At 36.2% G+C, this 26,421-nt stretch overlaps 1 long non-coding RNA gene across 2 annotated transcripts in view; it reads left to right on the top strand.

Annotated features, from left to right (window-relative positions):
- Nucleotides 1–911: 911 nt before the first annotated feature.
- The window catches only part of LOC109492581, a 35,159-nt gene continuing 9,649 nt past the window's right edge, over nt 912–26,421 (top strand). The window contains exons 1-3 of one of the 2 annotated variants that reach the window (XR_002146503.2): nt 912–1,098; nt 2,511–2,607; nt 3,905–4,540. This is a non-coding gene — a long non-coding RNA (uncharacterized LOC109492581). Of the gene's footprint in view, nt 1,099–2,510; nt 2,608–3,904; nt 4,541–26,421 lie in introns of those variants that run through there. The other variant, XR_006595443.1, reaches the window with a different exon arrangement.

Below are 26,421 nucleotides of genomic sequence, written 5' to 3'. Positions count from 1 at the left end.
TGAGTAAATTTGTGTGGGGAGAGAGAAAGGGGCTGGTGATGTCTACGATGGCTTTAATTTCCTGAAAATTATGCAAGCTTCATTTTATTCTACCATGTAACTTCAAATGAATTCATTATATCCCTAATTATAGTTTTATTTGATACATTTTGGAAGCCTTCGATATATTATATATGGCATTTGATGGCAGGAATTTGACTAAAATAAAGATTTCTGCTTAGAAGATAGGCACAGAAATGTAAAATACCTTCAAAGGAAGTCTTAATTCTTCACAAAAGGTTATCCGAATGATTTTCCTGAGTATTTCTATCTTTTAAAAAGGTACATATTATGTGGTAATTGTTCTTTTAACTACTGACACAATTAACGCCTAATGCATGAGAAATATAATTTATGGTTTTATTTGGCATGTACTTACGCACCTGCATAGCAATTACTGATGTGACATTTTTGTCTGCACTATAAAGCATTGCACATCCTCCCTTTCATCAGTTTAAAATTGAAGCAAAGAGGCTCGCTCCTTGGGGAGTACCTGCCCTGATCTTATCTGGTAGAATGAAAATATGATTGCCTTACTGACACTATAAATTATGCTTTCCCAACTCGAGGACCCTTCTGCAATAGTAATCTACACCATTAGTGTGACTTTTTGCTCTATAGGAAGTTGTTTTACCTTTACAGTACTTAAATAGAAAATCTTTTTTTTTTCATCTCAAATTATATGGCAATTGAACACCACAAAGAAGTATTTCCTATGAAACACACGATGTAACGTTTCTCTTTATTTTAATGATGAACATAAGGATCTGATTCAAATGGTGAGTAAGTATCAAAACTGTAAAGTTAAGTGAAACTATATCAATTTCTTCCTTTGAAATAAGTGGTTAAATGGCTCTCTTGGGTGAACTTTTTCTTTAACTTTTTCCATTTACAATGAATTGGAAACACAAATAGCCAATAACTGTCACTGCCTTGAAAGTGAAAGTGAAATCCTTGTTTGTGTGGTCTCTGTAGACATTTCATGCCAAAGGTGGTGATTTCTCCAAGGTTCTTGTTATACCCATAACCTCAAATGCTTTGGGATGAAACTCTGCTCAGGTATCTGTTTTTTTCTCTTTAACTGATAGCTTTCAACTTTTAAAATTATATATATATATATGTATTTTTTTTTCTTTTTCTGTTTCTTGCCTTTCTGTAATGTCACTTGCTTTCCCTTCTATTCATTAATTTCTTTGGAACTAAAAGAGAAAAAAAGCATTTTTAAATTCACCTCAAAATACTTTCCCATCAAACTGCTCTTGAAAAACCTATTTTTCATGACACAATTGCAGAATAAACCTATGGTTAATACCTTATTTACACAAACTGAAGGCTGTTATATCTGTGTTTGGCGACCTTGAAACTATATTGTGCTCAGTGCCCTTTTTATAACCTTAATTACTGGGGAATACAGAGCTTTAAAGAAAGACTAACATTTCACTTTAACATCCACAATAATCTATTATAAAGCCAGCTAAGCCAGTCCCCAAATACAGAGAAATGTTATTACATGCTCAGCTAGCTGTCAAGGGGCCATGAGTCAGTGGCTTACAGTTATCAAAAGTAACAAGGTTGTTCAGAATTTCCTCCAACAAAGCCAGCCAGCTTATGGAAGGATTAAGCTCTCTTTGATTAGAACAACTGGAACATGTCCTACCCTTTTAATTAGCATTCCCTTTTGCTTGGTGGAGGCTGGTAATTTGACACTCACATTAGGCATCTCAAGATATGATTTGGTATTTTGTCCCACTCATGAGCATTAGAGCCATGGTATATACTTCTGCATCAACTAAATTCGAGCTGCAGAAGGATTTATGTTCAAAACCCTGTAAAATCCCAAGGGCACTATGCCTTTAATAGACAAAATGTAATAACACTCCAATATAATGTGTGGCAGGAGACGCGGTTAGCCTTTAGGCATAGTATATTATCCTAAGGCCATGCTCTTTTTGCTTTCTATCTTTGGGAACAAAAAGTTTTATGTCAGCTTTATTGATACTTCACAGGTTTACATTTTAATTCATACCTTAAGGCAATTCAGTGAGGGAAGACCTCTACTTATGCTGCTGGATTACTTAGTTGGTAAGTAAATATAATTTGTCAGTGACCACACTAAATGGAACAGAGTGGAGGATTCTAGAATGAAATAGGGAGACGGCATCTGCTGCCACTCCTCAAGGACACATGTTCTGTCTGTAAATAAATTTAGGTGTAAATCTCTCCTTTCCCCAACTTCCAGGCTGACTCTACTTCCATTATTCTAGCATTTCTATGTTCCCTTATTTCCTCTACTTCTTTTTAACTTCCTTTTCCATTTTTCCTTATCTTATTTCTTTCCTCTTGTTCCTCTCTCACCCCCTTGCCACCCTTTAAGTAAGTCTTGAATAAAAATGTTCCTGTTGTGAAAACTGACTAGTGTTTTGTTTGTTTGTTTGTTTGTTTGTTTGTTTGTTTTTCTGATTGTTACCCAGAGCAAAAATGGCAGAATTCAGAAGGAATTTGTGGAAGTGGAGCTTCTGTTACTCGTAATTGAAGAAAGACTAATTCCCCCCATGTAATTGAGAAAGAGTAAGTAAAGTAAAAAAAAAAAAAAAAAAAAAAAAAAAAAAAAAAAAAAAAGTAACTCAACTGGACAAAGACAGACAACCTAATTCAATTTTTTTTTCATCTTTAGTACAGTCTTTTCTACAATTGAGTAGCTATTGCATCTCCTTTATGTCTAAGGGGACATGCGATGTTTTAATTCTAAGCTACCCAGTTTAGATTTAAACTTCATAATATTCTTTTTCAAGTCATTTTCAGAGAATTATGACTAAATATTCTTGTAAATTTTCATCCTTCAGAATGTATCTAATTATTTCTGGTGTTTATACTTGAATAGTAATCATTTCAGTCAAGCATTTATGAGGCACCATGATTGAGAGAAGCACAGAAGATATTAGAGAAACAAAATGAATTACTTGTCAAATGCAAGGGACAGATAGGACAAGGGTAATGTCTAATAAGAGGCATCTTACACAATTTGCAAATATGACCAGTTTATTTAGAAACCAGAGCCCTTCTTTATCGTTAGTTGTTTTTGTTGGGTTGTTTATGTCGTGACGTGAATTGGAGGGTACATCAGGTGGGAAGAAGGAGCTCCATGAATTCTCCCAATTAAGGGTGAATGGAATTGACTATTCTTAGTACTTCTTTTTCATTGTGAAGTAGAAGGTGAAAATCTTAAGTCAGAGTAGAGCAATGGGTTTGGAGATTTGATGAGAGCAGAGAGGTTTTGAAAAGGGTTTTGGATATAATGGCAAAGAAACTATGGAAGAGCTCCTGGGCCACACTGAGGGGCTAGTTTTTGAGTTGGGAGATCTCCCCCCCACAGCTCTCAACTTACCCACTGTATAAAACAAAAGACTGATTGAAGATTAAAAAACTTCCAGGTTTATCCAGTAGAAGGAAAAGTTACCTGGGAGTTGATTAAATTAGAAATGGATCAGTTTAAGAAAACACTAGGAACAAACTCATTTTCCTATAATAAGGGCAACATCAAAAATTGTATTTTAATAGATAACCTACTTTTGATATTTGAGTAGTATATGGAGCATGATGTGTTCTCATCACAGGACAGGCATGTCTTTCTGCTGCTTTCCACGCTTTTTCCTTGGTCTTGAATTAGGGTTGACCTCAAAGAACCTTACAAATAATTCTTTGAAGTTACTAGTATATGGATTTCTCATATGTTTGTTTTGTTTTTAATTCCCACTGCAGAAAAAAATGGTATAAGTCACCTACCAACAACAGTTATTCTAAAAGTTATTATGTGGATTTAGAATCACTATATGTATGATTTCTGAAATTATTTTACAACCTCTAGGGCCACACATCTTTGAAGAATATACAATATAAGTTCTAACACATGGAAGCATTTTCCCTGGGCCAAAAAAGAAAATAAAATGCTATAGAGGACAAAGTTATTTGTTTTACACTCCAACTCCCTTATGCAACATGGTAAGCCACTTACAATGGGAACAATGGGCCAGATTAATCCTACAGATTTCATTTGTTTGGTCAAAGTAGCATTTAAAACTTTTTCAATTGGAAAAGATTCTCAGTGGGCATACACTTTCCAGTTTACACATTCTTCATCTCTGTTTATATCATTTTGCACTTCAGATTCACCCGATTTATATTGCTTGCCTCTGTAGATATTTGAAATCAGAATATTGCATTCTTTCTCATTATATCATAAGAGAATAATAGAATTACATTGGTGCTCTTAGCAATAGTAAGGATAGAAGAAAGCTGTTTTGTTTTAATTGAATAATAATACTGGTCATGGTTTAATAAGTACAGATGATTTACACACATTAAAAAAAAAGCCCAAAACATTCCTCACAATAACCATATAAGAAAGATGCTTTTATCTCTATTTCACAGGTGAAGAAATTGAAGTTCATTGGGGTTAGAACAACTTTCCACTGACATAGAGTTTATAAGGGACAGACCCGGATTTAAACACTTTGGAGTCTGTGTGCTTTTAGTGCTTATGACATTAATCTCATCTCTGTCACAAAACTTGGATTTTTCAAAAGAAAATTTCTGCAATCTAATGAACAGCACAGGCCCCAAGATTATTTTTTTTAACTTCTCATATAAGAGAAAATCAAGTCTTGTTACATTCTAATAGACCTGAAAATGTTATCTTACGCAAATTTTCCGAAATCCACGGAACTTGAAGAGATTAAATAACTGGCTAAAATATATAGTACCTCAGGGTAGGAGAATTCGAACTTCAATGTAGCCGAGTTGCAAAATACACATCCCAATAAGTCCAGTAAGACAGGATAAAAGAAAGCTTACTTAAGCCTATCATCATTAAAATAAGATGTTCCATTGGCAGGTCGTCCATCAATCCACAAAGTTCCACTCTGGCCTTGTGGCATCTGTGGTACATGTATTAAGACTACAGATCAAGTGTTAATTACAGTTGGATGAAAGAAGAGGTATTAGCTAAATGTCAAATCCAACTATAACTAACCTGTTAGAAGAAAACTGCTAATCTCATAGTCATTGCGTATCTAGATAGTTTTAAGCTATCATTTTAGTTATTCTGTTAGTTTAAAAAGGCTTACCGAATCAGCAGCCTATAAGCTGACTAAGCTTAGTCTCGATGCTAGCTCGGGAAGGTCAGACATTTTGGAAGATCACATTATATGGAGACTCTACAATTTTGTTTCAGAAATTTATTTCCCACGTGCCATTGAAAATAATTCTGTTCAATTGTTTATGAAGATGTCACTGACGAAAAAATGCAATCAGCTTCTTTTTCAAGTTTCAGTTTTTTCTTCTTCACTTGTTCACAACAATTGCATTAGGCAAAACGTACTTTGTTCAAATTTTTTCTTGAGTTTGCATTTGCCTGTTATCTGGGCTCAGAAAATACAATTCTCTGTCTTCATGTTTCAGGCAAGTGTGGCTTTCTTTGTCCATTTCATGAAAATAGACATTATTAATATATGAAAGATTTATTTTATGAAATTTTAGATTGTTTATGAAACCATAATTATTGTTTTCTGATAGAACTTGATTGCAATTCTGGTTTAGCCACTTTTTAGATATGTGATCATAGACAAACAGTTAACATTTCTTGGTCTTTGGACCCAAAACTGCAAAAAATAAACATGGAATATTGTGAGAGTAAATAAGATAATGAATATTAAGTCAGTAGCATAGTTGTCAGACTATATAAATAACTCAAAATAGTATCATTTCCCTATTGACAAACTTTGCCTTCTTCACAAGGGCAAATTAAAGGTCAAGTGAGACGGTAAGAACTCATGTCCCTTCAGAAAGATGTGAAATAGGATGGAAAGGGTAGCCAACTGAATTAAAAAAAAAAAAAGAGGAGAAACTAATGATTATTGAGTACCAACTACGTGTACCGATTCTGGAGCTATACGCCCATTTCGTAATCTAATCACAAGAAGGCTGTGGGGTACAACTATCATCCACAGTATACAGAGGATAAAGCTGAAACCTTCATCTCACACATGAAATTGGGAAATTTAAGCTGCAGAATTCTTAAGTCTGTGCACTTTCAGCAAAAATAGAGTTCTTTTCCTTGTCTTTCCAGATTCATAAAGATCTTCTCAATGAAAGAATGGTTGTAAAAAGAGAAAAAAGCATTTCTGTACCCCATTCCCCCCCATACAGGAATAACATACTCTTTGCTTATTTTTTTCAAAAAACTAGAGCATTCTTCTCTCTGCTTATTTATACATATATCATAAATCTAGATATGACTTTTCATTAATAGCTACTAATAGAATGACTCTCTTTAGCAGAAGTCTTTTAAGAAACTAATGCTACTTTAAACAGCAGAAAAGAAGTAAATGTTCCTACAAGAAGGAAGCTAAAGCTTAAGTGTTTCTTACAACCATCACCTCTAGGATGTATCTTTAAGAACTATAAAAGTCAGCAAAACATATTCAGCCTTGACACTGCATAAAATCAAAGACATGATATCAGCTACATCATGTAAACAGTTGGGATGTTGTCACTTCCATTCTTACAAATTGAAAAACGATCACTTTCTCCTTGACCCATATGAAAATTGAGGTTGCAGAGCAAACTGACACCCTGAAATTTGGAGAGACAGGCAAATCTTTGAAGTCACTGTCAAGATCTGCCTACCAGGAGTAGAAGCTGCTGAAGTCATGAACTGGTAAGAATGCTCAACGTTGATTTTCCATAAATGCACGAGGCTGAGTGCTTGACATTAGTTTAAGAGTGAGAAAATATTGGGACTGCTTTGTGGGAGGTAACACACTCAAGAAACCAACCCGGTTCTCATGTACATGTTTTCCAACAGAAGGGTAAGAGTAATCATTGTGAAATATACCCTGAGCCCTCTCTCTAACAAAGGGGTCCTCTGCAAAGGAAAGAAGATTGCCTGAATAGGCATGAAAATTAAATGTAGTGTTGTGTCCTTCATCCTAGAAAAAAAAAGGAGGTTAGGGCAAAACTAAAAATATCTGAATTAAGTAGTGACTTTAGTTAATGTGTAGTATCAATATTGGTTCATTAATTATGAGAAATGTACCATATATACAATACTAATATAAATGTTAATAATGGGGAAACTGAGTGTGGAGTACATGACATTTCTTTGTACCATCTTTGCAATTTTTCCATAAGTCCACAGCTATTCTAAAATAAAACATTTATGTAAAAAATCATTAAAGAAACATCAGGAACATAAGTCAGATCTAGGTGGCTCAGAGGCCATGATAGTATTGTTTTTCTGAAGGAACTGCTTAATTTCTATATAGATCCAAGCCCTTAACTCTTTAATAGTGGATGGTTTATTTTCTCCTTTATCTAAGAAAACTCCAGTAGTAAGAGAGAATGAAGAATATTTTCTCTTTCTCTCTTTCTTTCTCTCTCCCTTTTTTTAAATTTTTTTTAAATTAATTTCATGTTGTAAAGACACTGGAATATTCGAAGCACTGAACATGTCTATCCATTCCATTGTTGCACCTTTGAGGTCAAGCAGAATGCTTCCTGAATGACAAGTATCCAAGCTTTCCTCAAATATTTGTTCCATGAAAAACTAAGTAATTATTGTTATTATTTTATTTTTTAACATTTATTCATTTTTTGAGAGACAGAGAGATAAAGAGAGAGAGAGAGAGGGGAGGGGGAGGGACAGACAGAGAGAGGAATACACAGAATTAGAAGTAGGCTCCAGGGTCTGGGCTTTCAGCACAGAACCTGACGCAGCCTCGAACCCAGGAACTGAGAGATCATGACCTGAGAGAAGTTGGATGCCTAACCAACTAAGCTACCCAGGTACCCCAAAAACTAAGTACTTATTAACAAAATTAATAAAAACTAAAAAACTGAGGGTGACTATCTCTACAATAAGTGCATTGAATCTATAAAACGCATACTTTCTCCAGATAATTGTATTTGTCTTTAGGTACTTCCTTTTTCCCCCTGTTCTTTCTTTCCTTTCTTCTTTCTTCTTTCTTTCTTTTCTTTCTTTCTTTCTTTCTTTCTTTCTTTCTTTCTTTCTTTCTTTCTTTCTTTCTTTCCTTTTTTTATGTTCACTTATTTTTGAGAGAGAGAGAGAGAGAGAGAAAGCAAGTAGGGGAAGGGGCAGAGAGAGAGGGAGACACAGAATCCGAAGCAGGCTCCATGCTCTGAGCTGTCAGCACAGAGCCCAACGTGGAGCTCTAACCCAAACTGTGAGATCATGACTAGTTTCATAACTAGTTACTGAAAGAATCTAAACTAGAATCGAGATATATTGACATTCAGAGATTTCCCCAGTTCTTTAACAGTAATTCTTCTTTAGAATTAGTTATATTGTATAATAAGAAAGTGGTGGTATCTAATGAAATATTTTGATATAAATTATTATGTGATAAAATAATTCAGGTATAGCTCTTGGAAAGAGACCTCAACTGACACCAGAGGCAGTTGTTAATGATATAGGACACTGATGCTAATATTAAAACATAATTATCATCAGGAGGGCTATAGAAATATTTTTCTCCTAAAATCTTTAAAAGAAAGATATCTTTTGTTTGTAGCATGATTTAGGTAAAATCATTAATATGAGTATATTGTTTGTACTTTTGTTAAAGAGAAATAAATATTATATATTTTCTGATAGAAAGTAATAAGCATTAATCATAATAATTTTAGCAGTTCAAAAAAGTGACAAACATTGAAAAATGTTTTATTAGAAATGTTTCAATTGTCTACTATACAGTATGGTATGTTCTGGCATGGAGTTAATACTAATTATTTTAGAAAAATATAAAATCCTGGGGCGCCTGGGTGGCGCAGTCGGTTAAGCGTCCGACTTCAGCCAGGTCACGATCTCGCGGTCCGTGAGTTCGAGCCCCACGTCAGGCTCTGGGCTGATGGCTGGGAGCCTGGAGCCTGTTTCCGATGCTGTGTCTCCCTCTCTCTCTGCCCCTACCCCGTTCATGCTCTGTTTCTCTCTGTCCCAAAAATAAATTAAAAAACGTTGAAAAAAAAAAAAGAAAAATATAAAATCCTGAGTCAAAATGAAGTATATTGTTATAAATGAATACTGGGGATCTAAATAGTTTATGGCATTAAATGCTTAATCTAAAATATCAGATGAATTTACCTAAATGTTATCTGTAATATTTGTGTCTCCTGAGAATCTCCTATTATTGCCAGAAATTACAAAAGGGTGTAAATAAGGTGACTTTTTTTGATGTTGTAGTCTGTGATATTTCACCTCTCAAGGCTAATGTTTTCTATCACTATATTTAGTCATTCAGTAGCTATTAATTATGTCCCTACAACATACCACGTAATGGGGATACAAAAGTAAAAATAACTGGCAGATATCACTGACCTCATGAATTTTAAAAGCTATGATAAGGACAAACAATAAACAATATAAAAATTTTAAATATATAGAATGTTAGATGCTGATATGTGCTAAGAAGGAAAAACAATGCAGGAAGGAGAACTGAAATTTTAGACAAGGACCCCACAGTAGCTCTGTATGAGAAAGTGCCTTTTATAAAGAACTAATATGGAGATGAACAACTGAGGAGAAGAGAAGAGAAGAGAGAAGAAGAAAGAGAAGAAGGGAGAGGAGGAAGGAAAAGAGAGGAGAGGGGAGGGGAGGGGAGGGGAGGGAAGGGAAGGGAAGGGTAGGGAAGGGAAGGGAAGGGAAGAGGTATGAAAGAAACTCTCAGTGTTTGGAGTGTGCATGGCTTGTTTGATATACTATGAAATAATCACAGTTTAGGGGAGTAAGCAAGAGAGACAGTAGTAGGAGATGGGATCCCAGAAGTAAGAGGCAGCAGGAAAATCATGTAGGCACTCCAAAGTCATTGAAGAAATCTGTTCCTTCCTTTGAGTGATGTGGGAAGATGTGGGATGGTTTTGAGCAGAGACATAACATTAGCTATCTTATATTTAAATGGTATCACAGTGTCTGCCATTTTTAGAGGACACTGAAAAAAGCAGAAGATGAAAGACAATTTAGAAGGCTATCTCAGTAATCCACATAAGAGAAGTTGTTAGCTTGGATCAGAATATTGGCAGTTGTAATGTGAAAAGTGAGCTTATTCATTTGAAGTTCATTTGAAGAACTGTTAAGTGCTATCAGTTCCTGGGTTTGAGGAGCAAGTAAAAGGTGAATCAAAAATGACTTAAATAGGAGCACCTGCATAGCTCAGTCAGCTAGGCGTCCGACTTGAGCTCAGGTCATGGTCTCACAGTTTGTGGGTTCAAGCCCCGCATTGGGCTCTGTGTGTGCTGACAGCTCAGAGCCTGGAGCCTGCTTCAAATTCTGTGTCTCCTCCTCTCTCTGCCCCTCCCATGCTCATGCTTTATCTCTCACTGTCTCTCAATAATAATAAACGTTTAAAAACATTCAAAAATGACTTAAATATTTTGGCCTACATAACTGGAAAAATAAAGTTGCCATTAGCTAAGATGTAGACTATTAGGAGGTAAGAAGAAATTAAGAATGAATATTAGAACTCAGCTTTGGACATGTTACAGTTAGCATAATTATTACACTTTTGAGTACAGGTATTAAGTAAAAAGTTTAATATATGGATTTGAAGTACAGAGTAGAGGACTGGAATAGAAATATAAATTAGAAATCAGCATATAGGTATTTTTTAAAACTGCAAAATTGGGTGAAATTACCCAAAGAGTTATATTAATATTTGAGATGAAATTCAAAGAGTAAGTCTTAGAGAAATTTAAATTGTAGATGTTGTGGTGATGGGAAGTAAGCAGCAAGAGTAAGGTTGATGGAAAACAGGTGAGTGAGATCCCCTGGAAGTAAGTGGAAAAATTATTTAAGGGAAGAGAGAGCGATCCTCTTTGTCAAAGGCTACTACTCATAGGTCAAGAAAGATAAGGGCTGAGAAATGAAAACTGGATTTAGAATCTATTAGTGAGGTCTTTGGTAACTTCAATAAGAACAGTTTCTTTGTAGTGATATGGGGGTGGGGGTGGGAACCTTATTGGAATGGGTTCATTAGAAAAAAGAGAAGAAAGGAATTAGAAGTACCAAGTAGAGACAATTCTTTCAAGGGCGTTCATAGTAAAAGGAAAGAAAATGGCATAGTAACTATAACAGAAAATGGGCTAAGATAAAGTTTGTCATTTTTGTATTTTTTTCATGGGAGATAAATAACATATCTGGATACTATATTCATTTCCTCTAGCTTCTGAGACAAATAGTCACAAACAGGTGGTCTAAAACATACAGAAATTTGTCCTCTCATGGTTCTGGAGGCCAGAAGTCTGAAATCAAGGTGTTAACAGAACTGTACTACCTTGGGAGGTTCTGGGGAAAATCCTTCCCCTACTTCTTCCAGCTTTTGGCTCTAGGTGCTCCTTGGCCTCCTCGGCTCTGTTACTCCAATCTTTGCCTCCCTGGTCATATTGCCTGTTCCCATTCCTGTATCTACATCCTGTCTTCAGAAAACTTGCCATTGGATTTAGGGCATATCTGGTGAACCCATGATGCTTTCAGGTGAAGACCCCTAACTTAATTACATCAGCTTAGACTCTTTTTCCAAATAAAGTAACATTCTCAGTGTCTGGGTATTAGGATATGGACATACCTGTCTGGATGGCATCATTCAACCCACAACAGATACTGATGGAAATGGTGCATCAGGGAGGGAAAAACTGCTGATGCAGGAGATATCTGCTAAAAATTGATATTCTTGAGGAAGCAAGAGGAGATGAGAATTAGTGCATGAGTTGAGTACATGTAGTCCTCCCATTTTAATGGGAAAAATCCTAAGATATACTGGTGGATAGATAAGTAGATGGGGTGATAGCTTGTAGAACTCCTCTGAGTTCTTCAAAGCCATTGTTTTAGGTTTGTTTGTTTGTTTGTTGTTTTCCAGAAGAAGACTTGAGCTGAAGATTTTTGTGAAAGCAACTTATTAAGGAAGTATTCTCAGGAGAGACCATTAAGAGATAGCTGGGAGGAGGCCAGGGAAAGAGCGAAAGTAAAAAAAAAAAAAAAAAAAAAAAAAAAAGAATCAATCAGGTATAGTCCCATAAATATTCAGCCCGATCTTGTAGGGGAATTCTGGAGTGTAAATTAGGCCTAAGACTTGTCCTGATCAAAGGCAAGTGAGCTGGACTTTCATACAACAGTATTCATCACTCATTGTTTAAATGATTTCCAAGAGTGGCAAATTCCCAGTACTTTTGTTACCAAACAGGCTCCATTATTCTCAGGTAGTCCTCTGGAAAAAACAAAAACAAAAACAAAACAAAACAAAAAAAAAAAAAACCAGGTGCTTGTTGTGTGACATGAAAGCATTCTGCAGTTAAGGGCCTACAAACAAACAAAATGGATCAGAATGTTTCTCAGAGAAGCATGACATTGCTCAATATAATCATTGATTGAGAATGAAAATGAGAAAGAAGATATTGGAAATCGAGAAAAGAGAAGAAAGAATGAAAGAGTTGTCTCAGTGGGTAGGTGTGAAACTGGACTAGGATGGTAGAGACCCTTGGAGAGACCGAAAGACATGCTACATTCAGAGTGAGACCACGCATCACAGTGTGAATTTCCTCAACCACATTCAGCATGGACTACGGAGAAAGATGGATTTAGCTAGGGTTGTGGTGTCACCAAAAGAGGATGACAAAGACAGAGAGGAGTGATGAAGTGGACAGTATATGCGAAAGAGATATACTGTGGAATTTAAGTTGGGTAAAGTGAGAAGACAGGCCATGTGGAGAATGAGGCATCATGAATAAGTTAGATAAGTTGGCCGAAAGTGGGTTCAAAGTTGTTGGTGTTGGAGTGTTAGTGGAAATAATCTAGAAAGACATGAAATGGCAACAGAAGAGCTGGATATTTTAAATTTTGCATAGAAAGGTATTGAGGAGTGCCAGGGTGGCTCAGTCAGTTAAGTGTCTGACTCTTGATTTTGGCTCAGGTCATGATCTCACAGTTTGTAAGACTGAGCCCCATGTGGGGGTCTGCTCTGACAGGACAGATCCTGCTTAGGATTCTCCCTCTCCCTTCCCCTCCCCTTCTCTCTCTCTCTCTCTCTCTCTCTCTCAAAATAAACATTAAAAAAAGATATTAAGATAATGGTAAGACAGAGTCAGAGACAGGATCAAAGAAAGAAATGGCTGAGATAGAATGGAAAACAGATTAAGAAAAAGACAGAAGATCAAGAAATCAGGTCGTGACATCAACAGGAAGATGTATGTGGATTGAAATCACCAAATATTATATAATAAGAGTAGTATTGGAGAATATGACATTAAGCCTGGAGCTAAAATCTAGGAACATGAGGCAGTAACTCAGTTAGCTATTTAAGAAGCTGTAATGGGAGGTGTAGTTTGATTATTTGAGGTTTACGCTGGGTATTCTGAGGAAGCAAAAGCCAAAATATTAGATACTATAATGGAGAATAAGAACCATAATTACTTGACCTGAAACCTAGCCGTGTGAGAGCTTTGGGAGAGTAGTAAATTCTATCTTGGATAGACTTGAGGAGAAACAGCAGCATCAGAGGGAGCCAAACTTCAGTTACTCCAAGAAGAAAAAGAGAAGGAAGAGAAGAAAGGAGTTTGGTGATGATTTGCTTCGAGTTTCAGAGAATATAGTGAGCGTTTTAGGAGATCGGAGGGGCAGTTGTATAGAAATAGTAGAATTAAGGTTTGGGAGATGAAGGGAAATCTGAGGGTCTTGAGCTACTTGTGTGATGGTCATAAACAAGGAGGAGCGGCATGATTACTTTAGACAAAAGGGACACAGACAGTGATGAAGGGAGTATGAATGCTGAGTTGGGGAAGGCTCTTAGAATAAGTAAGAGATACAGGCTTCCACTTGGCTTCTGCTAATGTTGATGTAGACAGATGTGCAAAGGAAGTATTGATTTTGCAGAGAGGTGACCCCATCTAGCATGAGGGGTCCTTTTTGATGCCTGGTGACCATGGCCTGCAGAGAGGGCTCTTACTCTGAACACTAACTCTCTCTTGGACTTGGCCATCATCTATAATTTGGAAAAATTGGATCAGATTCAACCACAGAAACTTTTTTTCCTGAAAAAACGGCACATTCTTTAATATGTCATTACAAGAGGCTACTTAAATTTTATTCTTGCTAACCAATTTCATATATATGTATACGTATATATATACATATATTTATACTTAAAATATATATATTACCATGAAATTGATTGATTGTATATGCTGACATTTCCAAATCCTGATTCTGAGTATTTCTTCTATAACTAGAACATTACCCAACGTCATTAATTCCTCTAAGTACTGTAATTTGAGAAAATCATCATCTTTTCTGCTTGCTCTATTAATTTTGATTCCTCAAGTGTTAGTTCTTGTGTTGGTTGAGTTGTTTCTCAGTGCTGGCTATCGGGTATTCTCATTTTCCTAGGTGAGATTTCCATTTATTAGACTGCCTTGCCTGTAGTATCCTTTACACAGCTTACTTGCAGGTAAAGACTTGGCAGCAGGCACTATAGCTTTTGCTTGATCTGTTTTCCAGGAAAGTGACAGAGGGGTGGGAGAGGCAGGGGGCACCGCAGGTTAGGACCAAATCTTCTGGGAGTGAGTACCCCATTTCTGCTCAAATTCCTAAACCCTGTTCTTTTGCCTGTAGGTGTCTGCCTCCATGGCTATTGCCTGACACAAGTCAGCAATGGACAGGGGAGATTTTTCCTGGCCACCTCTGTGGGCGTAATCAAACTAATGACAGCTTTGGCTGCCACTGCATCACCTCCTGTCTTCTCTGCAGTTTCTCTCCACTAGCCTTTACTTACAGAAGTAATACATTGGCACACATTTTAAGCTTTGGATTTCTTCTTCATATTAATTTTGCCTATTTTCTCTGTATGAATGATCATGCATAGTTTATGAGACACTAACTTCTCTTTTTGTTTCCCAAAGCACTTCGGTGTTTTTGAATTTTTTTAAATTATTTTTAGAAATTTGGTGTTGGGTAGCCAGCCTTAACAAGTGCTTGCTTAATCTTTGCATACAGCTGGAGATTGTCTTTCAAGAAAAAGGGTGAGCACTTTTGTGAAGCTAGAAAGGGGAAAGGTTTTCTATACAGGGAGAAATTCTGTAACTGATGTGCACAATTTGAGCTGTTCATACAGATTTGGAGGGATCGCTATCATAACTAATTATAAACAGAGCTTTGTAGACATCACTGTCTAACAACCTCTACCAATATTCTTTGTAGTGTAATTTAGCAGAATTTCCCTTTTTTGTAAATATTTATTAAACAAATGCAGGATAGATAAGAAAGAAGGCATTTGTGATCATTGCCAGCCACTATGTAAGTTGCTGAGGCCATACTGAATAAAAGAAAATTGTGGCCTTTATTTTAAGTAGTTATTTTATTTTAGAAAATTTGTTTTTATTATTTTTAGAGAGATAGAGAGAAAGCAGGGGAGGGACAGAGAGGTAGACAGAATATTAAGCAGGCTATGCGCCATCAGCACAGAGCAGGGCTCCGACTCATGAACCATGAGATCATGACCTGAGCCAAAATCAAGAGTTGAATGCTTTAACCAACTGAGCCACCCAGGTGCCCCTTAAGTAGTTGTTTTAAAAATATAAGTAATAGTAGTAAAATGTAAAATTATAGATTCAACTCTTTGTTTCTTAACTAGTATGGAGATGTGATGAAAAGCAGACTGTTCAACATTGTATGCCGTATTAATCTTAGGAAATGATTTTATTGCATAAAAGTCACACTGGGGTATGTTTCTGGTGTCTGTTACCCATCAAGGAACAGCAACAACAACAACAAAATAAGTCAGAGAAGCACGTATATTTAAGGAGCTGTCATATGGAATAGAAATTTTAAAAAGTGGTCACCTTTCCCTAAAATAGAAGCAGACTTGAGAAAAGGATATCTCTAAGGTTTATCTGTTTATTTGCAGTGTTCTTAGAAGTCCAGACCACTTACATTCCAGAGAAGGTAATCAATATTAGATTGAAGAAGTCAACCATAGAAGTGAATGTTGTGGAGGTCAGAGCCAAGCGGAAAGGGTCTAAGTGGGAAGAACAGGATGAGAAGAAAGAAGAGAAAAAAAATCGACTGAGCACATAGTTTGTGACATGGCACTTATATATATTTTCTCATATAATTTGCACAGCATCCCTGAATAGCAGATACAACTGTTATGAGTTTGTCTTTCTAGCAATATCTCTCATTTGGCAGGCCACTTTTTAATGTTGATGACAGTTTTTCCTATATGAAGAGAAGGTATAGGGATTTTGAAAAATTCTATGACAGCAAGAAAAATTGCTTCTTTTAAAAGCTATCTACATTTTGAGCTGGTTGGCTTAGGGAAAAAATACTTCTGTGGGAGAATGTCTCTTTTTGCCTCAGAAAAATATTAATGGTTCTATTTATTTAACAAAGGCATGGTTGTGAGAACAAAGGGTAGATGGGAAATGTGTAAGAAAAAATAAGAGTTAAAATAATTTGCAAAATATGGTTACATGAGTTTTGGAAGTAGCTGCTGGTGTTGTAGGGAGGTGTAAGAAGGTAAAAAAGAGAAAGGTCCTAAAAATATGAGGGGGAACCAGGGTTCACAAAATTCTATATTGAATTGAGAGCCTTATTTTATGGAATAATGTTATCTAATATTAAATTCTCCCATTTCATGTATTTACTATAGTTACTTTCCGGGGCATATTCTAGTTGGATGCTTATCAATCTTGTTTTTCTTCCTGGGAACACATGGTAACTACATTTTCCAGCCTTCTTTGGATGGAAGATGAGGATATCACTGGTTGTATAATGTAGTTGCAAGTCAGATACACCCCTTCTTGTCCTGGCTATAAAGTGCCTTATGGCATCCTCCATGCTTAACTTGCTTTCTTGGACAGTTGAATGCAAAGGTTCCCTGAATTGTGGATGGTGCTCCAGGGGGCAATGGAACAATGATGTAAATGGAACTTGACTTTCAGAGTTACTTCTTGGAGAGCCACTCAGAAGAGTCACCCAACTCATACAATTGTGAAGAGAACTGAGGCTTATTGTGTAAAATCACTGAGATTTGGAGGCTGTCACAACAATGAGAGTTAACATCATAACTTACAGTTTTAATACATTTGCCATTATCCCAAGTCTTCAGTCAAATATGTGTTTCCCCAAGTTCTTATTTTTGTGGTACTTCGGGGAATAGCAAAAGAAGTTGGTAGCCTGGGAATTCTATGCCGTTATCATCAGGAAAGAAAGCGGAAGTCTAAGCTGGTATACAGAGTAGTAACAAGGGACAAGTTAGCAGGAAAACTAACAAACAAAAGACAACTAAAATTTGGGACCTGTAAAGAGCCAGAAAAGAAAACAATCCTTTTTTTTTGCCAAACTGTATTGACAGAAGATAATCCTTAAAAGATGATAGTGAGTGGAGGTAGGGAAGGATATTTACTCCTGCTTTTAGATGAGATGAGGACTCAATCCATTTTACGTCTGAGTTTTAAATCAAACTGTGACCCATGAATTCCAAAGGCATTCTGACTTTAGATAGGCAGAAGTTTTACAGTAGCTTTTCTACCTACACTTCTGAGATCTTCATAGAAAGTGGGTTACATGATGCAACGACTTGTCTCATTTCGATCTTTATAAAGTATTCATTCCAACATGCCACACTCCATTTGACTCAGAACTTTTACTAAGATGTCAGACTCCTAAGGTTTCAAGGTTTATCTTTTGTGCGAGGCATGAGAGCTACCACCAGCTTCATGCTTATGTGATCTTATACTCAGGATACCAGCTATATTGGACTGTAGTGATGTACCAAGAAATGGTAGATGGTCAGTGTCTTGGCAGAAGGAATTATATCACAGCATCAGAGATGCCACATGGCCCAGAATATATGATAGATATATTGCTGATTCCTCCAGGAAGAACACTCCATTTGATGTTTCTCCTTTTGTAATAAGGTAAACATAATCTGTTAGATGAAGAAAATTTTTGGTTCTAGACACTCTGCGCTTTTACTCCAGAAAAGAAAAAAATAAATCACATCTCTAATGGTAGCTTCAGCAGAAATCACCACCTGATTAAGCTTATAATAATTTGCTGTCATTTTCTAAATTCATTTGTCTTTGGTATAAGTCAAGCCAAAGTTTTATATAAAATGTGATAGGTATCAGCACTACTATTTATTTCAAATCTTCAAGGGTGACATGAACTTTGATTGTCTTACCAAGGTTACTACATTGCTTTTAGTTTACTGTTCAGTGTGAAAAGTCAGATCTACTCTTTTTACCATGCTAATGTTCACTCACAGATCAGGAAGGTAAAAGTGAGGACTCTTTCAGTGTTTGTGTGTGTGTGTGTGTGTGTGTGTGTGTGTGTGTGTGTGTGTATAATTTACTATTCACTTGGAATTTGGAGAGAACAAAACCACAAGATTGTTTTATAGACCCCGTGAGACTGAGTTAATAACCTGACATCCAGAAGTCCCCACTTTGACCAAAAGATCAACATAGGCATTTGTGATCCTGATTGATTAGGATAAACTCAGAGCAAGTATCCAATAATCTTGCAGAGTTCTGGATATTTTCTTTTACCAATGCACAGTTACTCTTAACATATAGCTAAAGATTCTTTGGGAGACTACTAGAAGTGAGATTTTTAAGATATTCTTGAGAGGTTATTACTGAGACCTACCTCAAGACACCTTAACATTCATTTCATTTAATATACTCTGTGTATTTGAACTCAAATATTGTAATTGCATGGAGGTCCTTGTCTTTGTATTTTGGGGGTCAAGTAAGGCTGTCATTCTTTCTAGTCTTAACAGTTTTTTTCCCAAGAAAATCAAATCTTAATGAGTTAGCTACCACCGAAGATCTTTACTTAACCAACCGTCCCAAATAACACTCCAGTTCTGCCACTAATTTTGCTCTGGTGATTAGGTACTGTTTTTTTGATCATTGTGAATTCATAATACTACCAAAAACATTGAAATTGAGACTATCAATGGCAGCTTTTCTTATTTTCATCCATGTTTACACAAAATAGCCACTTAATCAAATGGTTAAAACTATTCTTATATAATTTATTTAATATGTGAAATCCAGAACCTCTAAGTGTACTCATATCAAGAAATTCATCCAGGTCTAAATTTATATTCTTTATTTCCTAATTTAACATCGGCATCCTTAGAATATATACCCATGCATTTCCTCATGTTTTTAACAATATTAATAAATAAGAAGAGTGTATACATATTATACCCACATATAATATATAGATACATACATATGTATATATATTTGTATATAATGTATATGCAGATATATAATATATAAAGCATATTTACATATATTCTAAATATAAAATTTGGGGGGAAGGGATAAGTAAGATTCTCCTGGGGAACATTTAAAAGAGACAGATACCTGAGCTTTGCCTCAGAGAATCTGGTTTAACTGGTCAAGACAGCAGGATATTTTAAATTGCTGGAGGTAATTCTGATGTGCAGCCAGGTATGGTTATGAGCTTGGTGACTATGCACAGCAGGATAAGTGGGACATGAGGAAAACTTATATTCTTTTGTGAAATAACAGGTATGGTCATTACAGAGTTTTCAGCAAGAGAATCATCCAATAATTGAAGAAGGACCATTTCTACAGAGAAGGGAAGCTCAGTAAATTTGTTCATTTAGTGTATCCAGAGGCAAATGAATGTCTCCAGTGTATTTTTTAATTTCCCACTCATTCCTAAGCAATGTTTCCATTTTCCTATAAAAACTCTGGAGACACTGGGGTGCCTGGGTGGCTCAGTCAGTTAAGCGTCCAACTTCAGCTCAGGTCATGACCTCACACTCCATGAGTTCGAGACCCACATCGGGCTCTGTGCTGACAGCTCAGAGCTTGAATCCTGCTTTAGATTCTGTCTCCCTCTCTCTCTGCCCGTCCTCTGCTCATGCTCTCTGTCTCAAAAATAAATAAAAAACATTTTAAAAAATTTAAAAAAAACCCTCTGGAAATGCTGTGAGTATATCTCATAGTATATTTCAGTACCACTGAAGTGCAGATTCAACATCTGATATTCAGCCATTGAGCTCTGCTTCTACAAGAAGAAACCCAGTGGCTCTCTGACCATGATTTTGTTCAACAATTTAATTGAGTCATTTTCTTTAAGTTCTCCATCAAGCTTAGAAGCAGTCAGCTCACATCACAGCCTTTCAAAAGTGTCTATTGTAAGAGTCACTCAAAGTTTTGCTTTCAATAGGCTTTTCATTCCAACTACCCATATTTAATCACTTAAATAATGTTTCATTATTGTGTGCCAGAGATTATCAGTGTTTCTTCAGATTATGTAAACCAGATTTTCATTGCCTTCAAACTCTAGGTCAGAAAAACACTTTAGAGTAGCATGTATTTTAGCTTATTTTTCTTGCAACCATTTCTTTTACCAATTACTTATTGGTCACTGTTAGTTGTAGGCAACAGAATTCAATTTTGATAGATACAATTTTGAAGAAAATAATAGGCAGTACACAGAATTTCTAGGCGTGTCTTAGAACTTGAATGATAACATAAGATAATATACCTAGCATAAATGTCCATCCACAGCCCAGGATTGTTCTTGGGCAAGAAAAGAATTTGGCATCCCTCTGGAAGGTATCTTCCCATCTATACTGACATCTGCCCTCCTCTTTACGTCAATGTCCTTAGGAAGTTGACAGTGGATCCTATTTCATTGATGTTTTACAATATCTTGAACTTGAGTGTAAAACTATATATATTCTTTTACGTATATATTTTAACATATATACAATGGCTAAATGCCTCTTCCTTTGGCCTTGATTTCCTTAAGGAAGTTTCAAAACTTGCTCATTTTTGTCTCTTACATCTTGTGTGAATGACTGGTGGAACTTGGATCACATGGGGAAGAAAAAACAACTGTTAGTGTGTCTAGAAAATGTAGAGCATTGTAGCATCCATAATATAAGAAGGATTTACTGAAAAGATGAATAGGAACTTCACTGAATTGAAGAAAGTGATGAAAACCCCTGAAGAATAGAAAAAATACCCCTATTACACTTGATAGTTCCCTTAGCTAATACTTCAGCACTTTAAAAAATTATTTGCTTTAACAGTATGAAATACCTGAAGTACCCAGGTGCCACTGAGGCCTCAGGCTCTGAGGCGCTAAGAAGGCCCTCCCTGTTCCTGCTCTCCATGTGACCACCACTGACACCATGGAAGTGGTGTATGGGAAGGTGTCCCATACATGCAAAAGGGACATGGCCTGGTTACTGCTAAGATGGTGAGAGTCCTAACTGTCTAGTCGGTCTCCTCTGACACCATACCTGCAGGCAGGAGAAGGGTTGCCTCAACACTAATGGGTGGCGTTGGAAGCCCGACCTTCTCGAGTGGTCTCCATTCATACCTTGAATGGTGGGAAGGGGGCTTGTTAGCATTTGGAGGGGAGGAAGTTTTCCCAACTCTCTACTTAGCCTTCTTTGACACCATCATGGCAGATGTATTGGGGTACCTCCCCTATAGCCTCTGCAGGATGGAATTCTAGGCAACCATTCAGAATTTTCTGGTGTGGATGAGGGTGAGGCCACAGTTTTTTTGTTTTGTTTTGTTATGTTGTTTGTTTTGTTTTTGTTTTTGTTTTTTTTTCCTGTGGCATTGGCTAAAGCAGAGTAGTTGCTGAAAGTTTACTGTCTTCTTTTTTTGTTTTTAACTTTATGTATTTATTTTGAGAGGGGGGAAGAGCAGCGAAAGAAGGAGAGAGAGAGAATCCCAACCAAGCAGGCTCTATGCTGTCAGTGTGGAGCCTGATGTGGAGTTTGAACTTACGAACTGTGAGATCATGACTTGAGGCAAAATCAAGAGCAGATGCGTAACTGGCTGAGCTACCTAGAAGCCCCAGTTTTCTGTCTTTTGAGGCTGCTCCTTTCCTTCCCCTTGGTTACAAAAAATAGTTGTTCTTCTGCTTCCATTGGCATTTCTGGGCTACCAGCTTTTCCAATTTCGAGCCTAGGGTATTTGAGGCAAAAAATAAATAAATAAAACAAAACGAAACGAAACGAAACAAAAATCCTGGACTCACCTTTGTGATGTTTCTTTTTTTTATCACTTTTTAAAAATGTTTATTTATTTTTTGGAAAGCACAAGTTGGGGAGGGACAGAGAGAGAGGAGGGCAGAGGACCCAAAGCAGGCTCTATGCTGACAGCAGAGAACCGAATGTGGGGCTCCAACTCATGAACTGCGAGATTATGACCTGAGCCGAAGTTGGACTCTCAAACAACTGAGCCATTCATGTTCCCTTTCTTCTTTTTTCAAATATTTATTTATTTTTGAGAGAGAGAAAGAAAGAGAAAGAACACAGAGAAGGGCAGAGAGAGAAGGAGAGAGACAGTCCCAAGCAGGCCCTGTGCTGACAGCACTGAGCCTGATGTGGGGCTCCATCTCACAAACCATGAGATCATGACCTGAGCTGAAATTAAGGTTTGGACACTTAACCAACTGAGCCATCCAGGAGCCCCAGGATGTTTCTCATACCAAGATCTCTAACTGGTCTACTTTCTTCTCTCTAGTTTTCAGTCTTCCTTTGTTTTATATATAATATCTCGGGGATTAGTTGTATTTGGCAGGAGGAATAGGAAAATTATGTTTTCTCATAATAAGTAATTATTTTTTTATCTTTCTATCATTTAAAATAGCAGTCTGGCTTCAGGGGGTTAAGTTGGGAATTTTATTTTATGTATTTTTGTTTATATTTATGGAATCCTTAAAAATTTTTAATGTGTATTTTTGAGGGGGAAGGGAGGGGCAGAGAGAGAAGGAGAAGAATCTGAGGCAGGCTTTAGGCTCTGAGCTGTCAGCACAGAGCCTGATGGGGGCTGGAATCCATGAACCATGAGATCATTCCCTGAGCCAAAGTCGGTCATTTAATGGACTGAGCCACCTGGGTGCCACTGGAATCCTTTTTTAAAGGGATACTCTTATATACCTATTGTTGACTAGCTCACTTAAACTTTCTAGTTGAAGAAACCAAGCAACAGAGAGTTTACTTATTTGCCCTAAATCAGACAGCTAGTATGTATCAGGAGCAGATGTGAAATTGGAAAATTTGGCTTCAGAGCCTTTTAAATTATTTCTCTGTACTGTCTCTCCCATCATGAGATGGATTTCTTTTGGTCTAGTGAGGGACAGGTGCCCACCTTATACTAGTAAATATTACTTGAAGGGTAACATCTGTTAACGAAAGAAGAGAAAAAGGAGTTCCTAAGAAACCAAAACAAGGCAGGACAACAGGTTTCATGTGTAATTGGTGCCATGATTGGTTCACAAACTTCTATATTCTTAATCTATTACTCAACTTATAATGTCTTCTACATTCCTTGGTGCACATTTACTCCTATAATTTACTGTCTTTTATTTAATTTACTCTTCAATTTATCAGTGCATTAATCTCTAACACAAAGTTTAAAATCTTTTTCATGTATGTCTAATATCACCATCTGTTTTATATTTTAAAAAGTGGCTGTATCCTACTGTACTATTTTCTTTAAGAATTTTTGGAACAAATTTCAAAAAAAAAAAAAAAGAGAACATTTGAACATTTGGAAGACCACTATGAGTTTTCAACAGTGATGATATCCTTCTGTTATAGCTACTTATTTGTGGAACCAGCTGTCATTATTCCAATATCATCTTTGGTGTTACACAGTACTGTATGTAACAAAAGCTAAACATTTACTACCTTTTACAGGTAATTGGTATTATTTTCTTCATAGTTTATTTTCTGAATTTTCATATAGGTTTATTTTTTATTCAAATTCGTTGTTACCTTTTCTTAATAATTATACTTAAATTGACCTTAATATTTCCTTAAAGATCCAATGATATCACTCAAATATGCCCTTAATTGAATACCCACTATATCAAGTACTGTGTTGTGTTCTAAGATAAAAGAAAAGAAGGCATATTTTCTTTGTGTGAGCTAATGCTACTTTGATTATTTATTTTATTAACACAACACACACACACAAACATGTGTGAAATAAATAACCGGTATAGTATTAGCTTGCCATGAAGAGATACACACACAAACACATACCCACAGATGAATGTCTATGTGTGTGTGTGTGTGTGTGTGTGTGTGTGTATGTGTGTTTATCTATATCAGTATCTGCATATCTCCAATGGTAAATGGATAAACACACACATACATGCATATATATGTTTACTGTTCTTTAGATATATATGCACATAATACATGAAATATATATTAATTGAGATAGATATGAATATAGATATAGATATATATGTGAAATAAAATAGTTGAAACAGTGTTAGTGTGTATATATATATATAGATTGATATGTAGATCTGTATAAATATATATATATATATATATATATATCTCCAAGGAACTGGATAGAGAGGTTACATCTTTATTGCAGATTATATAAAAATATTTATATTATTATATATTTATTTTAATATATATCATTATATATTTATTTTAATATATTATATTTATTTATTTTAATATAAATATATATATATATAGAGAGAGAGAGAGAGAGATAGTGTGTGTGTGTGATGGATGAAAAAATAACAGGGATAGTTTTAACATGCCATGAGGACACACACACACACACACACGCATGCATATATGTAAAACCAAAGAATAAAACAATTTTTCTTTTCTTCTATATTTGCTTTAGAAAGGATGAACTGGATGCCTCTAAAAACTTTGTGTGTGGCAATGAATTTATGAGAAATGTCTTGAAAAACACCTTTGCATTTTTCCTCACGCTTTGCTTGCTTGCTTTTTTTTTTTTTTTAAGCTCAAAACACTGTTACTTATAGCTGTGGTTTCCCTGATGAACTTTGGTGTGAAGGGTGATGATAGGCCTTTGAATAAGTTTGGTGTGTTTGAGTGCAAACAAAGAAAATCTAATGATGTCTTAGATCCTGAGGGCACATGGTGCTATGCCACAAAAACTCTACAGGAAGCATTCCCAGGTTTCATTCAATGGCTCAAACACGTTAAGGACACAGAAACAATTTTTCCACCCTGTGACAACTTGTTCTCCAGCATGTTGGCTTTCAACAACATAGAAGCAGCCAGGCCCTCACAGTTCCTAGAGTCATGCCTTTATGCCAGCGTCCCAAGCAGAAAGGAAGTGGGGAGACAGAAAAAGTGAGGTCTGATATTATCCGTTAAAAGAACCACATTCCCCATATGCCCTCAAGCAATTTTCCCTTACATCTGAAATATGCATTTCCTTTGGAAAATATTCAATTCTCTCAGATGAATAAGTCTGTAGTTTATAAATATAGGTAAAACTCTTTGAGGCATTTTCATTATAGATAAGTAACCAGTAAGCAGAGTTTGTTAGACATAGGCAGAATTCATAAGATATGTTACTTACAAGATAAATAGTTAATAAGTACAGCAGGTGTGTGTTAAACACAGATAGAAAAGGATGGAAGGACCAAGAGATACCTAATCTTCATGAGGCACCTGCATACTAAATATGTATGATATACTAAATATGTATGTGACTCGATATACAAGCGTCTCAAAATATTCAGACACTAAATATTCATGAGGTCTTATTTGGCCATCTACTGGTAAAACTCATTCTGGCCCCATGAGTTCTTTGCTAAAAGAAACACAAATACATCCTATGCTATTCTTCAGGAAGTTTGTCAAGCTATCACCTTGGCCCAGTGTCCAAGTGTACTTTTTCCCTAAGTCTCCAATGGAGCAAGTATCCAGGGCCCAGGACACCTTCTGTCTTTTGGTGAAGCTGCTAGAATATCCACTCTGGTCCCTGTAGCTATACCATAGGCAGAGAAGATTGATGTGGTAGAGAAAGAGACAAGACATACAAACTTTGCATATATAGGATTCAGGTAATATGGTCCTCCTGTTTTGCTTGTGTTTGATAATCCCTGAGATTTAAGCATTTTGACTTGGTTTGTAAATCTTTTGGCTCCAAGGCTTCCAGAGTAACGTACCTGGAGTGTATGTAGAGGCTACCATTGCATGAAGGCTATTTTCCACATGACAACATATAATGGACCGGGGATGGGTCCCAGAGCCATTCCAACTGGCAAGGGAGATTGAGAAAGTAAAGAGCTGCCAAAAAAAACCTATTGGCTAAGATTGGCTCATATCCAGTCAAGGCTTATTCCTTGCAACCAGTCAGAATGTTACAGAACAAACCTGGGGTTCTATTAGCGAGAAATTTGAGTGTGAAATGTCTGCTGATAGTCCATTTTAGTATCTGTCATAGAATTATTCTCTTCATTTGTACGTTTGTGCTTCTTCTTCTAGTTTACATTTTTTTCCATATGGA

This window comes from Felis catus, chromosome A1 (assembly GCF_018350175.1).
Source record: "Felis catus isolate Fca126 chromosome A1, F.catus_Fca126_mat1.0, whole genome shotgun sequence".
In the NCBI taxonomy this organism is placed as follows: domain Eukaryota; kingdom Metazoa; phylum Chordata; class Mammalia; order Carnivora; family Felidae; genus Felis; species Felis catus.
Note: the sequence above shows the minus strand (reverse complement) of the source record. Positions and strands in the feature narration are given on the sequence as shown.